Source organism: Grus americana, chromosome 13, assembly GCF_028858705.1.
Source record: "Grus americana isolate bGruAme1 chromosome 13, bGruAme1.mat, whole genome shotgun sequence".
Classification (NCBI taxonomy): Eukaryota; Metazoa; Chordata; class Aves; order Gruiformes; family Gruidae; genus Grus; species Grus americana.
The window spans coordinates 16,811,941-16,827,295 of record NC_072864.1 but is presented as its reverse complement, the minus strand read 5'-3'; the positions used below and the strand labels follow the sequence as shown (position 1 = coordinate 16,827,295).

General features: G+C 38.1%; 1 long non-coding RNA gene across 5 annotated transcripts in view; it reads left to right on the top strand.

Annotated features, from left to right (window-relative positions):
* Window positions 1-3,619: 3,619 nt before the first annotated feature.
* Window positions 3,620-15,355, top strand: part of LOC129212206 (uncharacterized) — a 123,614-nt gene continuing 111,878 nt past the window's right edge. For 4 of the 5 annotated variants that reach the window (XR_008579110.1, XR_008579109.1, XR_008579112.1 and 1 more), the window contains exon 1: window positions 3,620-3,742. This is a non-coding gene — a long non-coding RNA (uncharacterized LOC129212206). The remainder of the gene's footprint in view (window positions 3,743-15,355) is intronic. The other variant, XR_008579111.1, reaches the window with a different exon arrangement.

Here is a 15,355-nt window from a genome sequence, read left to right as displayed (position 1 = left end):
AAAGTAATTTTGTGGCAAATAGTATGTTCAGCAATAGAAGTACCTAAAAAAACCCGCTTTTCTTATTTGAAGATAAGGTAACATCTACTTCCTACTGAGGTAAATTGCCTCCATGCAGAAGCCCACTGTGCTCAATGTTAATCTTTCCATATGTTTCAATTAGGTCATAATTTTCAGTTTGCCTGTCTGCATCCCTTTGTCAGCAGCTGGTCCTTTGTAGAACCTTCTGGGCTTAATTTATAAAGGTTTTCCAAATTTAACCTGGAAAGATCGTATTTGTTTAGATCCCCTGTGGCATTAAGGACAGTTCAGCTCGAAACACAGATTCAGCTTTAATTCTGAACTTCCCCAGTCACTTCTGGGCTGTTTTCTGGATCAGGGGAACCTGGGCTCCCAGCTTCCATCTACCGTGAGTTTAGCCTAGTTCCAACTTGAGGCAGAACGTAAATGTTAAGGAACCCTCTCAGTGGAGCTGCGGTTAAGGCTAACAAAAATGTCAGCATCGCATCAGTCAGAATCCGTCTCTTTCTTCATGGTTTGTCCCTTTAATATCTTCACTTTGTAAGGTCTCCCAGGCAGTGATTACTTCTTTGTACGGGTGTATGTGAGATTAGAGGGGGCAGTCGCTGCAATAATACAAATAATATTAACGCAAAATTTAAAATAGAAAACTATGCTGTGATATTGAATTTAAAAATAAACAATTCCAAAAGAATACAATTACTCGTCTAATAATACGTCAGTGGATACTTGCAATATAGACTGGGTAAATGCATATTCTGTTCTCCCTTGCCTGAATTTAAGTCTAATGCAAAATGGACAGATCCATTCATGCCTATGAAAATAAATCCAAATAGGTTTGCATAAGCATTAGGTTTAATGATCACTGCACAATATAATTAAAAGATGATGTTACCTGAATATCAGATTTTCTGTGTGCATGTTTATTTGGAGTTTTAATTGAAAATAAACAAAATCAGAAGTGCAAAAAAAAGTAGAAAAGATGTGTGAAATGTAATGATAATGGTTGACTTCTAAACAGCCAAGGAAATTATAGTCATCTTATGTGTGGGACAGGAACAAACACCTCTTAATTGCACTTCATTATAACGTACCTTTCTCTTCTCGGTTGTATATATTAATTATAAAAATCATGTTTCAGAGACGAAAAGCTGTACAATAGGGGTTTTTTTCTTTTCCCTCCCTCCCTTATGCTGTCTGCAGCAGGATGGAAGAACAATATCAACTGTCATCCACAGAAAGAGCTTAAGAGCTTTCAAAGACAAATCATAAAAAGAATGAAAGGCTATTATAAAAAAAGGAGGAAAATGCTTTGATTTCACAGATTTGCTACTTATTAATGTTTAAGGTTCTCTCTTCTTTTTAAAAGTATCTTCTCATATTGTTTTGTATGTTTTATGTGCAGGTACATCACTTTTTGATGACTATATCACATGACATGTGGATTACGTAGCTCATTATTAACGGATGGAGGTTGAGGGGATAAGATATGGTAAAAGATACTATAGCAACCCTCCAGGACTTGTATCAGTTCTTCGGATAAGTTGTGGAAAACCTGAACGTGAATTTCACGACACAAAGTGACACTGTCTTTTGAGGGGTTCCATTCCATTCCATTCCATTCCATTCCATTCCATTCATGAGTTTCTTTGCAGCAACACTTAAAGACCCTTGAAAAGTAAGGCCGTGGTTTTTTTACCTGTATTGTGTTTATCTGGGACCAAACTTTTTTATGGCTGCAGATTTCTTTCTTCATTTGGGTTTTCAGTTGTCCTGCTTCCTATACGATTAGCCGTGATATTTCCTTAAATATACATTCTAGCTTACAGAACTGAATAGTCTCATTGGCTTTGTTTGAATCTAGGAGCTACCTTACTGATGATTTTGTGACTGCTGGATGCAGCCTTGCAATGTATCTATCTGCGTGAAACTCGGTAGGTTAATATATGGACCATAAAGCAGTGAGCCGTTGTCTGGTTACACTGGCTTTTAGTATCTATCTTTTTGAAGTTTTTACCATTTCTTCCATTTTTTTTCATTTCACTGTAAACTTGGACGATGGTTTCCTGAAGCAGGAGTCTGTGATGCTAGGTGTCTCGTGTGCTTCCTAAGGCTAAATGCTTCATTTCGCCTGAGCTTTACAGCGTCTCCCGCAGCCTCTGTGGGTCTCACAGATGCAGCGTCTGGGTCAGAGTTGCAGGCAACCCATTTTTTGTTGCATGCCTGGCCTATTGGTCTTCACCTGCTATCGTATGCATTGGGTGTATAACAGATATATTCCTGGGGGGGTGGGGGGGAAATCAATGAACTATTTCATTAGTAACTATGACTGTCAATGACTCCTGAAAGGGTAGGTACTCACAGAGATACAGGTGTTTTCATTATCCTATATGATTTTCTGTATGTAGCTTCCCAACTTTTAAACTGTGTCTCCTTCAGAGATTAAAGAAAAGGAAAAGCCCTGCTATCCAAATGGCACGTTTGTTACTTTGGGACATCCTGAAAGGCAGATGCTGACTGTGAGTTACAGTCCCACTGCTCATGCATTCAGATTTAAGCTGTCGCTTTTTCAGATACATCAGGTAACTCCTCCTAAAGCTGCAGTAGCCTTTGCTAGGCATTATATTTGTTCTGGTGGGAGGGAAATCAACAACTTGAGGCTTATTAAATTTAAAGTGGATGTAAAATATGTATGAAGGGGAGAGGTACTATCTATAGGTACTCTGTTCAGAACACAAACTATTACTTTAACACTTGTCGTACTGATGACTTCCCCCTGCCCCCCCCCCCAAAAAAAAAACCAACAAACAAACAAACCACAACCCAACAAAAACCACCCACCCAACCAACCCACGCAACAAAACCAAAAACCAGTTATTAGTGAAAACCGTGAAACCTATCAAAGGTGTGACCCCTTTCCCGCTCGTGAACACTTGCCGCTTATATATTGTTTCAATGGATTGGTCAATTTATTAAAAAGAAAATAAACAGTAGAAAAGGAGAGAACTTCTTTACAGAACTGCTCTAAATTGCAAGTTGGAGCTAGACCGGCAGATCGTCCTGAGATCTAAGGACAGCAAATAAGTTATCTCTGAGTTTCTCTTCTTTCTCATGTATAGTTCCATATGCTCCTCTGAATGTATTTTCTTCATTCTTCCTATTATAAACTTTGCTCCGTGTTATATGTCAGAGGAATTCAAAGACACAAATCAATAGAATTTCTCTGCACTCCTCTCTATTTTAAGGCCATTGGTGAGGTAGTTTAACCATTAACATGTATAAAGCTATCTAACTACATGAAGAATAATCACATGATACAATTTTTTTCCGAGGAAATATTAACTTTAAGCTGGGATAAGCAACTTCCCAGAATTCACATAAAAAACATAATGAAGTTAATATTAAATAAAAGGCTTGTGCAAGCTTTTCTTTTTACAATATGTGCTGATGTGTCCCTAATTTAATCATGTTTTGTTTATGATTAATGAACGATTCACCTTGAAGACCAAACTTTGATTGATATCCCATCGAGAATTTGAAGAAATCATTTGTTTAGAAAATAAAAGAAAGCTGCTTTGTGTGTTACACAGTATTAACACTTTAGCACAATGCACACTCAGCAATATCACAGGGAATTGAAGCTGACAGGACACGGAAAAGTTTCAGTTATGACACAAGTGTTACCAACCTCAGACTGTTCAGGCAATCTGTGTAAATTCAAGTAAGGAAAATTTCTCTTTTTTTCATTCTCTATGATGTTTTATTCGTGAATGTAGACTTATGCAGCTGAACTCAAAATGTAAGCGTGTGGAATATTTTTATTTATTTTCAATATTTCTGTTTATGTATAGAGCAAAAATAAATACATTCATCCAGAAAAACAGCTGGAAATGTGACCGAGTTGCTTTTGTTAAAGAAGATGCACAATTGTGCAAGTTCAGAGTTTATATTTCACTAGGGGGTATAGCCATGTCTGTGACACTTCACCTACATAAAATATTATTAGGTAACAGATCTGAGGAAAGATATGAAGTAAACTACTATAGTAATGAAAGTATCTGTGTAGAAATCCAGAGCACAAAATTATTTGGCTCTAGGATATATGGGTATCCATCTTAACATGATTTTTTTTTTTTTTTCTGATCATGAAGTAAGGATTATTTTGAAAAGACGTATGTTGGAATGGGAAGAGGTAAATTTGCAAGAAGCATTATTTGTAACTAGTGCCTGATGTGACGGGAATGCTTTCACGTGCCAATGACCTGAGATCTACAATGCTGTATGTTTTAATTTTTAGAGGAGAAACACAGCCTGAAGATTGTCTGGGGTGGATAGATAGTAAATTCGATAGCCTAAGCATTCATTGTGTGATATCTAACGACCTTTTCTGACAAAATAGTTTTATTACAGTGATAGATGGATGACCATTCTGGTGTTATCAATGGATGACAGAAAATTGTTTATACCCTAGAATAGTGATATAAAAAAATTGCTGTCCAAGAATTAATGCAGAATTCATGGCAAAATTCAACTCTTTATATAGAGACACATATTTATCCCTAATTCTTCACTGAAGAGTGGGGGAGCAGGTTTTACACAGCGTTCTGGCCTGTGCTACATTTAACTTTCACTGAATAATTCTTCAGTGGTAACGATGCATGAGCTACAGGATGAGCAGTTGAAAAACACAGTGCAAAAGCAAGTGAGTTGCAGTTTATACGATAGTTCAAAATTTGTCTCTCCAGAGAAGTGTGTTCCTGTTTTCCAGCTGGAAGAAATCCTTCTCTCTTTTGTTTTCCTCATTTACTCATAGATAAGTTAACAATCAGTTACTTATTTTAGGTGAAGTCTTACAAGCAGAGGATTATATAATTCAAGTTGATTCCGGTGATATTGACGTATTACAGCAACATGAGAATAACAGAATCGTATGGTTGATTTGCTTTCCTGTGACATTTTCTTGATTATTTGATGTATAACTTGACATTCTACTCTCCAACTTAAAGGAGTTTAATCGAGAACTTTTGAAAAAACTTCCATTTTCTGGTTCAGTGAGTTCACTGCTGTTCATTTAAACTCCACATGCCTTACTTGGCTTTTACATTTCATAACTCTTTGTGGCATGTATGATTCAGGCTGATTCACCTTGATGTTGACATCACAGAGTTCAATGACTTCTGTATGGTTTGTGTCACCACTTAAAAACAATATAGCTCTGAGAATTTAGAGTGATCTTTGTTCTCTGGTTTGCTTAATATTGTGGTTTTATGTTTTTCTTATTTGTTCAGAACTATTTGTACTTTGGATTATTAATCTATAACTAAACGTTGCCCTCTGTGTTCATCCTGCTGACAATATTTTGAACCAGACCAAAGCTATTTTCCTTTAAATCGCGCAAAGCATTTATGTCAGTGTTTAATATGAGTTTCTTCACTTATGATCTTTTAGAATCATGTCAGAAGGGGACAGAATTAGCACAGAGCAGTATTAGTACCTATGCTAGTTCTATCATTTTACAGACAGAAACTCTGGATATCCTGCCTAAACCAAACCTTACCTGGAATGCTGTCTGTCTCCCAATAGCAGGGCATCAAGCAGAGAATACGTACTGTCACTTGAACAATTACAGTTTGAAATGAACTATGGCAAATTGCTATCTGAACTCATTGCGTAAACAGCAACAAAAACTGGTGAGGAAATATCCTATATGACAAGGAACTGGGAGGGAAATTAACCCCAAGGGACTGTGTTGTCTCTAGGCTGTCTCCATCTTTGCCTCTTCCAAGACCCCTCAGGGAGGGCACTTGAGCGTGACTGTGCAGACAGAGTTCCCTTTCTGTGGACTACCTGTGACCGGCTATAGGGGGGGACATCCTTCCGCCAGTGAGAGCTTCCAAGCCTTACGCAGAGTCCTTGCTGGAGTCCTAAGTTGTGCATAATCAGGATCACAGTTTTGGCCCACTCAGGTTCTACAAAAGATTTCGAGCTTAGGAGTTGTTTGAAAGTTTGTACCGTATTAACCTAAAAAGAAACGAACCAAGTGCGATGCCATAAGGAAGCTTTTGTTTGGGTTAAAACCTCAGATTTAGATGTTGTTTGCTGTTCTGAAAGGTTGAACAAATGAAAGTAAAAAAATTTCTTGCTCATCACAGGTAGACTGAGTTCCTTCTCGGCCTCGTGACACGAGGGCTGCACCGCTTCTCCGCTGCTACCGTCACTGTAACCTGTGCCGTTGTTGAAAGCAGCCTTAATTGAGTTATAAGATGGATGTTTGTGTAGAGGTAGAGATCTATATGATAAAAAAAAATATATGATTCTTAATGAGCACGTAACAGTTTGATGTTAGTCATATAATGTGTTTTCCTTTTCTTTTTCACTATGGTACTGTGTGACAGCTTCCTAAAAAATTAATCCAGTTATGAACGTCTGGAAGCACAGAATGCTGAAAAATAGAGGCTGTGTGCAGAGTTTTCAAACAGTTTGGGAAGGGGGAGGCAGGGGAAGAAAACTCTTGTCAGCCTGCTTCATTTGGTTGCAAGTGTGCCACATCATTAGTAAAGTTTTTAACTCGAGCAAAATTTCAACTGCCATCAGCGAGTTTTTCCGAGTAATCTGTATTACTTAATCTTAAAAGGTACTCCATTGATTTCAAGGGAGTAGAGGAACTTCTCGTGCTACAGTTCAGATATCCATTTTACAAATTAAATATAAATGAACATTAATCTACGCTAGCATAAATGTTGGAGGTTCTTTATGAGCAGAGATTCTGCATGCTCTTTTTCCTGGCTGCTCTCACTTTGAAAGAGTATATCAACTTTGGACCAAATCTCTTTGGATAAATCTTTCTGTCTGTGTATTTATCTTTAAGTGTGCAAGTAATAAATTTGAAAAACATGTTCCCATTCATGTCCTATCACAAATTTAAGTGAAATGGAAGAAAGTTTACTTGCTCACATTAAAGTTAATTAAGTTGGAGACCTTCATCATTCTAAGTTATCAAGAAAATATTTTGAAGTGCAAAGGGAGTACGATGAATGTTATGGAAATCCTCCTGATCATAACTGGCATCTTTAAAACAGTGGATTCCTGCTAAATGGCATGTATGCACCACAGATGTACAACAGAACAAGAAACAAAAATGCCAGAGTTTCTCTTCCTCTCATTCTTCATGATAAGCGGTCCCTCTTCCAAACTTGCAGAATGTGTAAGGTTTAGTTCTGAAACCCATCGAAGACAGATCAGTTCAGCATTTTTTAAGAACCCTGCATTTGATGTCTGGCAAAATGTATGCTTGAGCTAATGTTCACCAGTGTGTGCACACTAGGTCAAATCCCTTAGTGTTACAAACATGATATAAATGGTAATTTTTATTTCAGTAACAGAATAAAGACAGTACTGCAAAAATAGAGGGGGACTCTGTGAAAAGAGATGAAGTTTTAGTCGATACTTTTTATTGCACACTTTTCAATGCAAGTCTGCAAATTGCAGCAGCCATCAAGCAGAATTAAATGGAATCTATCTCATCAGTAATAGCTGTTTTAGATCAACTTATGACAGATTTATAAATAATTGCATGCACAAATAAGTGTGGGATAGGGCACAAAACCAAGATGGCTATGTTTTGTTGTGATTATATATTTTGTGTTGACCTGGACCAAGTAAATTTCCATGTACTTACAACGCTAGTAACCATTTTGTTCTGTTTTTAAAGCAAATGCAGCATAATTCCACTAGTAGGAAGAAAAACAGATTCGAGCTGCATAAATACAATTCAGAATATGGCTTGTTCTGTAATAATGGAATAAACAGTGTGAAGGTGGCTCAATATGCCTCCAAAATATTACAAAATAATTTCTGTTTGCAAATAGAAATAGGTGCCATAAATAGGTGCAGTGAAACTAGGACTGCACAACCCTTTTCAGTTAATTTCATTTCCCTGAAACAGTTAATTTCTAATTATTTTATTAGCAATGCAACAAGCTAATAAAAATGGAAGCTCGTACTGCTTCATAGACAAGGCCCTCCGTAACGTGCTTAGAGCCCTTTAGTTCTGCTGTTGTTTCTATGTAAGAATCGATACCGCAGGCAGCAATTATGTGTTGTTGTTTTTTGGCTAAAATTCCCACACATCTGGGATAAACAGATATTCTATTCGAACTTCCTCTGTTAACTCCACCAGTTTCCATGGAATGACTCTCTCTATGCTTGTTAAGTAAATGATTGTTATAAGACTGTGGAGACATGGTCGATCAAATTAACCCCTTTTGTCCAGCCTCCAAAATGGTTCCCTTCATTTGCCTAAATTCAGCTGCTTTGGGGAATTTTTTCAAGCTTGAAGGACTCTCTGGATTCATCACATTAGCAAACTGTAACCTGAGAAGAGGGTCTTTGGAGCAGCAGGACTTCTGTGGCCCCCAATTGTTTTGCTAATCAAGATTATTGCCACTATTGAGATGTGGAAAGATAGCCTAGCTGACAAAATTTGTCAGCTTCCCATGAAATAGTTCTGTCAGTTTAGTCAGGGTGCCGGCTAATATTAACATATAAATGAAGTCTCTCCCCCTCACCCCTTAATAGATGCAGAGAAAATATAAACACACACACAAAAAACCCCTCTGTGCTTAAATCAAACAAGCTTCTTTTCTCAGCTCCAGCCCATGTCCCTGGAAATCCTGTGAGTAGTGGAGCTAAAGGGAGGGGGGAGGGAAGTAGAATTTGCACAAAACTACTTTTAAGCCATAAAGCAGCAAAGCTCCACTCCCCTGCTGATAGCAACAGGAGATTGATTACGCCTGCAAAAGTACAAATGGTTGCCTGAATGCAAGTGGCAGACCTCCAAAGCAGTACGTTCTATGTGCTGGTTTTACATTTTATAGCAGAGGACTTGGATACAAAGTGGAAAAGTGGAACAGGGGGTATGAAAGAGTTATCTTTGCCCAGAGGTCAAACCTATGAGAACCGCCCCCGCTAGTTTTAGTCTGACCGCAGAAAGATAGCAGGGGGAACCCGCGCTCTGCGCTCCAATCCGTCCCCCACCGTCACCCCGCAGACCGAATCACCCAGCACCTGTTTTTTGCCTTTCACTTATGTTTTCTCATAATCAGAATACATATTGTATTTTCCGGCTGACCTACAAGGCGATCTACTCTGGTGCTCTTTCACCCACTTACACAAATTTTGCACTACTTTGTCAAAGGCAAATGCTTTGCATCGTTCTGGCGGCGACTCTTTCAAATCGCAGCTGTACCAAATCATAAAAAAGTGATGCAAACTTACACTCATTTTAATTGTAAATAGATCTGCTGAAAGTTCTCTTAATCTTTTAGCCTGATTTAAATATAAATAAATTAATATCTCATGATATTTGTAATCTGCAAGTCAGCAATATTGGCCTTTTGGTACTAAATTAGCTCTTGAATGGCAACTGTGCAGCAGCTTTGTGTAGTTAGTGTACGCATCAGAGGTGACTCTTCTAACAAGTTCAATAGGCTTTGCAAAGCATAGCTTTAAATAGAAGAAATCCTTCAATCATGATTTGTTCTTGCTTTATGAGAAACAATCAGATTATTCCTTTGTGCTGAACTGTGACAATACTCTAAGGCATGAATGAAAACTAGAATATATGTTTCCCCAGTGGATTACATCAGCCTTCTTGTTCATTAGGCTAACATGAAAAATAGATTTAATGTGTAAAATATCTGTCACTGAAGAGAATATTAAGAAAATTACTTGGAAGCAGTTTGTGGGAACTTCAGAGGTAATGAGTTAATGACAAAGCACAGGATTTGTTAAGTAGTTCAAAGGAGATCGTTCCTAAAGAGTTCTAGGGGAGTAGCTAAGCTCCCTACTTCACGACTTTCAGAAGTTGTCATACAGAGTTGATTGCAACTTCTCCAAAAATGTTGTGTGAGATACTGCCTTAGTTGCCCAGAATGTGGAGCTAAAGAAGCACAATCCAAGCAGTACCATTGTTACCTGTCACCCCCAGTTTACTGGTACGTGCAATGTTCAGGCTCGTACCCTGGTCTGAACTTCGCTTTTCAATATTCTGAGAAACTTAGTTAAGATGTGTTAGACTTACTTTCTCAACTGAGACCAATAACTGGGAGTCACGCTAGTAAGCATGGTTGGCAATAGGATAGATTTAATAATAATCGTAATAGTATAAATTCTATTATGGCTAAAGTCACAGTCTGCTTAAAAATTCAGGTCTCAGAATCTTTGCGAATGTTCTGGATTTCCCTTCTAGCTCAGTAAAGTTTCACTGCATTGAATCCTTCTCCCTCCTGTGCTCTGGCCCCTCTCCTGCAGGGCGTGAGACGGGGAAAGGCTGAGGGGTACCTTACCTGCTACCCAATATGCACTGTGGTGATGGTTTTGTACAAATGAATGAGTAGTCTTTGCCCTAGGGAGCTTACAGTCTGGAATAGCTTTCGGTTGTCTGTTACAGTATCGATTCATCAAAACATATCTATTAATTTTATGTTCATCCAGCTCTAGACCTTCTCACAGTCTGGCTTCTGTTACAAGCATCACATCTAAAGCTTCTTAGATACCTTTAATAGCTAAAGGAGTCATATTGACAGTAAGGGGTCAGTCTTGTAATAAACAGCTATCTTTCAGGTCAGCGTCATCCAGAACTCACATAAAGTCTCCAGGAGTCAGCGAGATGCACTTGACCATGTGCATTAAAACCTCAGTTTACTCTGCGTGACTTTCTCACGTTTGTTTCTGGTCACGCTCCCTCGTTTTGCATCTGCGGGATGTATACTGTCAGGTATACAGTTCCACTAAGAAAAAGAAGTTCTGCCCAAAGAGAAGGGCGTGGAGCTTTCCTGCGCTGTGGCAATCGCCCAGCGTGCAAACTGGCCTTGGAAGGGGAGCGGGGTGGTGCTTATAATGGAGTCCTTCATACCTCGGAGGGAACAGCTGCCTCACACTTCAGTGCTCACAAACAAAACACCTGCTTAAGCCCAGAAAAACCAGTAAGCAATGAGCCTGGTTATATGTTGGGTGTTGTTTAGACTTTCTCTTTTATCTTTTTTTTTTTTTTAAATATTTTAACATATTTTTCTGCATTTTGGACATTTTGAAAAAATGTGGAGTTTTGTGTATAGAAACACGTTTTTTCTTCTCTTTTTGTGGAACATGAAAAACCACTGCTAGTATTTTGCTTTTCATCATTAGTAACAATAAATCTCCATAAGTTTGGTTCAGACAAGCATCCTACAATTTGGCTACCCAGCTTTTAGATCTACTTCAAACTACACTGCATTACTTGAACACAAGCAGCCCTTCATTCTCATCTATCCTTTTACAAAATGTTGGACAAATACTGGACGCTGCCTGGTTTGGCATTTTCCTCTCATATGTTGTGGATATATGGGCTGTATTTCTTGCACAGAGTAACTGTGGGGTTTCACCCATGCTACTGAAGGATTTTTTTAGTGTAACTTCAAGGGTGTAAGGATCTATGTAAGGAAACTGGTGTTTTGACATTCTAAGTTTAAGCTACGCTTTTCAGTGTATCAGGCTGGGAGACTAAAATGACTCTTCAGGAGTGGCAGAGAGATAAGTAACTCCACTGAAAAATAGTATATAACCGTGATTAAAAGATGATGAACTTATATCTCAAGATCACCAATAACGTGATGTAACTCCTCACTTCTGAGATCTGTTTCACCCAGATTGATCCTCATTTCCGACAGATTTCCATCATTTTCAGCTGAATGCCCATCAGTCCCATCAGTGCAGGGAGGCTGTCCATACCGGTCTGACTCTGTAGTTCACGTCAATGGCTGTTGTCATCTGGTAGCTGTTATCATCTGGTCTTTGTGATACAAATGTATCATCTCCACCAGTTCATAGTGAGCCCAACTGATACCGTAAAACCTGATACTGCCGCCAACAATAATTGTCATTCTATTTGGAAGTTGCAGAAGAGAGATTAAAGAGTTAAGGTTTAAATTTTAAATGAAATATTCTCTCACCATTATGGGTGGTCTCCTTCCCAAACATTGGTAGGACAGTATAGTAGCACTATCCAATGCTATGGCCTGAACTATGAATTAAAAAAGAAAAAAAAAAAAAAAAAAGAAAAAATTGCCTTCAGTGCTGTCAACCTTTTCAAGTTCTATGTTGAATATGCACATACCATATACATTAATCAAACTAAGTTTGAACTTCCTTTTTTTATTTTTAGCCTTGCCCTGAATTTTATTGGACTGACTAACTCTAAATAATAAGCATATCTATTTTATTTAACCAAGGGAAACGAGTGGGAACAAGCTCCGACTGACAATGGCTCTCTGCTGGAACCCAGAGAAGCAAATGCAAGCAATGCAGTAAGGAAGATCAAACTTGTTACACTGCTGATATTCTAAGAGTTTGAACTCAGACTCCCTGCTGGCCTCAATTTTACAATGATAATCATTTCCTAAAATGTCTTCATTTTGTAAATGAAGCTGTACCTCCCTCTGAAGCAGGGGTTTGCAAAGATTAAATCATTTACATTTCAAAGTGTTCATTTTTTGCCAGTGTGAGAAATACTCAAGCAGGAAAATGAGTGCTCCTTTTAATTTTTGAAAGCTAGGGGAGCATTCATAGTGAAAATAATCACAGCCTATTACAGCAGCCTTGCTTGCCTATTCCCACTTCAAAAGGATGAGCCTATCTTTTCCCCGCCCAGCAGTGAATGACCACTTAAATGAGTGATGGCTTATTAATACTATGACTCAGCCACTTCTCGATAAGGAGAACAATAAGGGGTCAAAGCTTGAGCATCCCTTACAGGAATTAATGAGAACATGTTGCTGGTAATTTGGTCTTTTGGAGATTGCATTTAAATTAAAAGGTTCACGTGTCAGGCTTAATGGTGTGACCAATGTCGCCACTATTTGAAATCCAGAGACTGCATTTTTGTCCTTTCCACCTGTATAATTTCATTGACTGTATTAAGGTTGCCTTGGAGGTTGGACACCATTTAAAGAAAAAAAAAAAATCAGAGAAACTGACAAAAAAAACCCTTTAAGGAAGTTCTCAAGAATAACCCTAAAAAATTACACATATTTAAGGTCTCTTAAATTAAACACTTGGGCATAGTGTTGTTTTCAGAGGCAGGATATAGTATTACAAAAACAATGAATTGCATGTATTTGGGACACATTACATTAACATTTCTGCATAAGACCTGGAACTGATTCGTTTTCAAAGAACGCTTACCAGGCGGAGGTGAGAGTGTTAGTGCAAATGTGTGGGCTTTGCTTTGGTGCCTCATCCTTCTCTCCATTAGACTTAGCTCCTGGGATGTCTGTGTTCATTCTTAACTTTTATTTTCACATTTTATTATTGGTATTGAAATCGTTCTTGACGCTTTGAAAGAAAGGCATAAAATACAATGGTGAGATCAAGGTTATTTAAAGGAGGTAACTTTACTTATATTGTTGTGTATGGTATTAATTACAGCAGGGAAATCCAACCTACAGCTCTTCTTTTATGAAAATACTGCATGTAATATCTTTTCCTATCTGAAGCCAATGCAGTGATGATCTAGATAGGATTACAAATATAAAAGTATTTGTTGTGCTAACTAGTTCAATTTTTTCTTACACAAATGTGCATTGCATTTTCAAGACACTTTGAAAAGGTGTGAATCAATTATTTATAAACATTTCAGTCATAATTCCAAGGGAAAGCATAGGTCAATTTCTCACTGGGCAGTGGTGATAAAAATGCAGAAAACAATCTAGATTACTATAAAAATAGATAAATGATAAACCTAAGGATTTTTAATGGTCTTGATATGTTATTTCTGATGTATCTAGAACTCATAACAATTTCCCTTTGTTGTATTTATCTTCTGTCAAGATTATATAGCTAAATTTGTTGGACAACTACAAATGTTAAAAGATCTAAAACTAATACAGTGCTATAAGAAAAGCAGATATGTTTGTGCTGACTTTAGTTGAAAAATTTATTAAAAATTAATGGAAGAATATTCTTATACAATACCAAGCCAGAGAGAAGATTCTCTATTCCAGCCAGGAAAGATGTAGATTTGCACTGGAAAACAGAAGAACAGTTTCCAGTGCAAGTATACAAAATGTTGAATAATGCCCCAATGAACCCTCCTTATTAGGCATTAGTTCAACATTTGTGTGATTCTTGGAGAAACTGATAAAATGTCATTTTGAGCAATAGTGTCATCAAATTAGGAATTCAGAAGTGGAGGGAGGCTAAGTCTGTATGGTAGTATCATGATGGCAAGTGACACTGAATTGTTTAACTCCTTCCCTTGTCTGTAAAGATGCATAAAAATGTATTGGAAATGCATGCTGCAAATGATTGTTCCTCCATTTGTCATTAAAACAGAGTTTCTGGGTAGCTGAGATTGTTTCTTGCCCCCTGTTCACCAGACTGACAAGATCTCTTGATTTTATGATCAATCTTGGCTGACATCTGCGGGATGTTCAAGATACGCTAGTTGAGTGCTTACTCACTTCTCATAGGAGTGCTGAACCTTGTAGGCTTTTAAGGAATTAGAAGCCATCCAGATCCTTTGTTATGACCCTTGCTTGGGCCCCAGGGATAGGTTTTGTCCTTTATTTAGTCAGGTAACCATTGATTACTCTGTGTCTACTCATGATGCAATAGGCTTGTACATATCGCTCTTGCCAGAGGCAATGAAATCTTGTACCATTCTGAAAGATAAAATATGACTACTCCATAATCAGGAGAATATTTCATGAGTTGGAGTCTGAAACGGCTTCTCTTTGCTATGCAATAGTTTTTAAATGAAGGTGATGCAGAGCAATGAGGAAGAGAGGTAAAAAGAGGGGACGACTGGGGAGCCCAGCTGAGTTGGTGCCAAGGAGAAGGGCTGGCAGCCCCCAGCGCTGGGCACTGGGAAGCTGGAGCTGCCTGGAACTGCTGCCAGCCAGAGCCTCCCTAGGGGTAGCTGGCTTGATGCAGGGGACGCTTGTTTTGTGACTAGTGACTTGTTGTTGTTGAGAAAAGTGGCAACAAGCCGAGTAAAAGCCCTTTTTGTCCTTTACTCCCAACAGGGGACTTGGTAGTGGTTTGTCATGTGCCTGGGCATAATCCAGGCAAAGTCCCCATATGCAATTAAAATAGATTTTGCTACTGTATGTGTTTTTTAGGAAGTGGTACTCCAAATTACTGGTACTGTTCATTCTTTTATTTAACGTTTTGGTCTGATTTCAGTGCTAAATCTTCTTGGGGATTGTTTTTGTCTTTTAATCAATACTAATTTCTCAATATCAGCACTCCTTTAAATAATTCTGGTAGTGAATACATTACATAAAAGAGATATCAT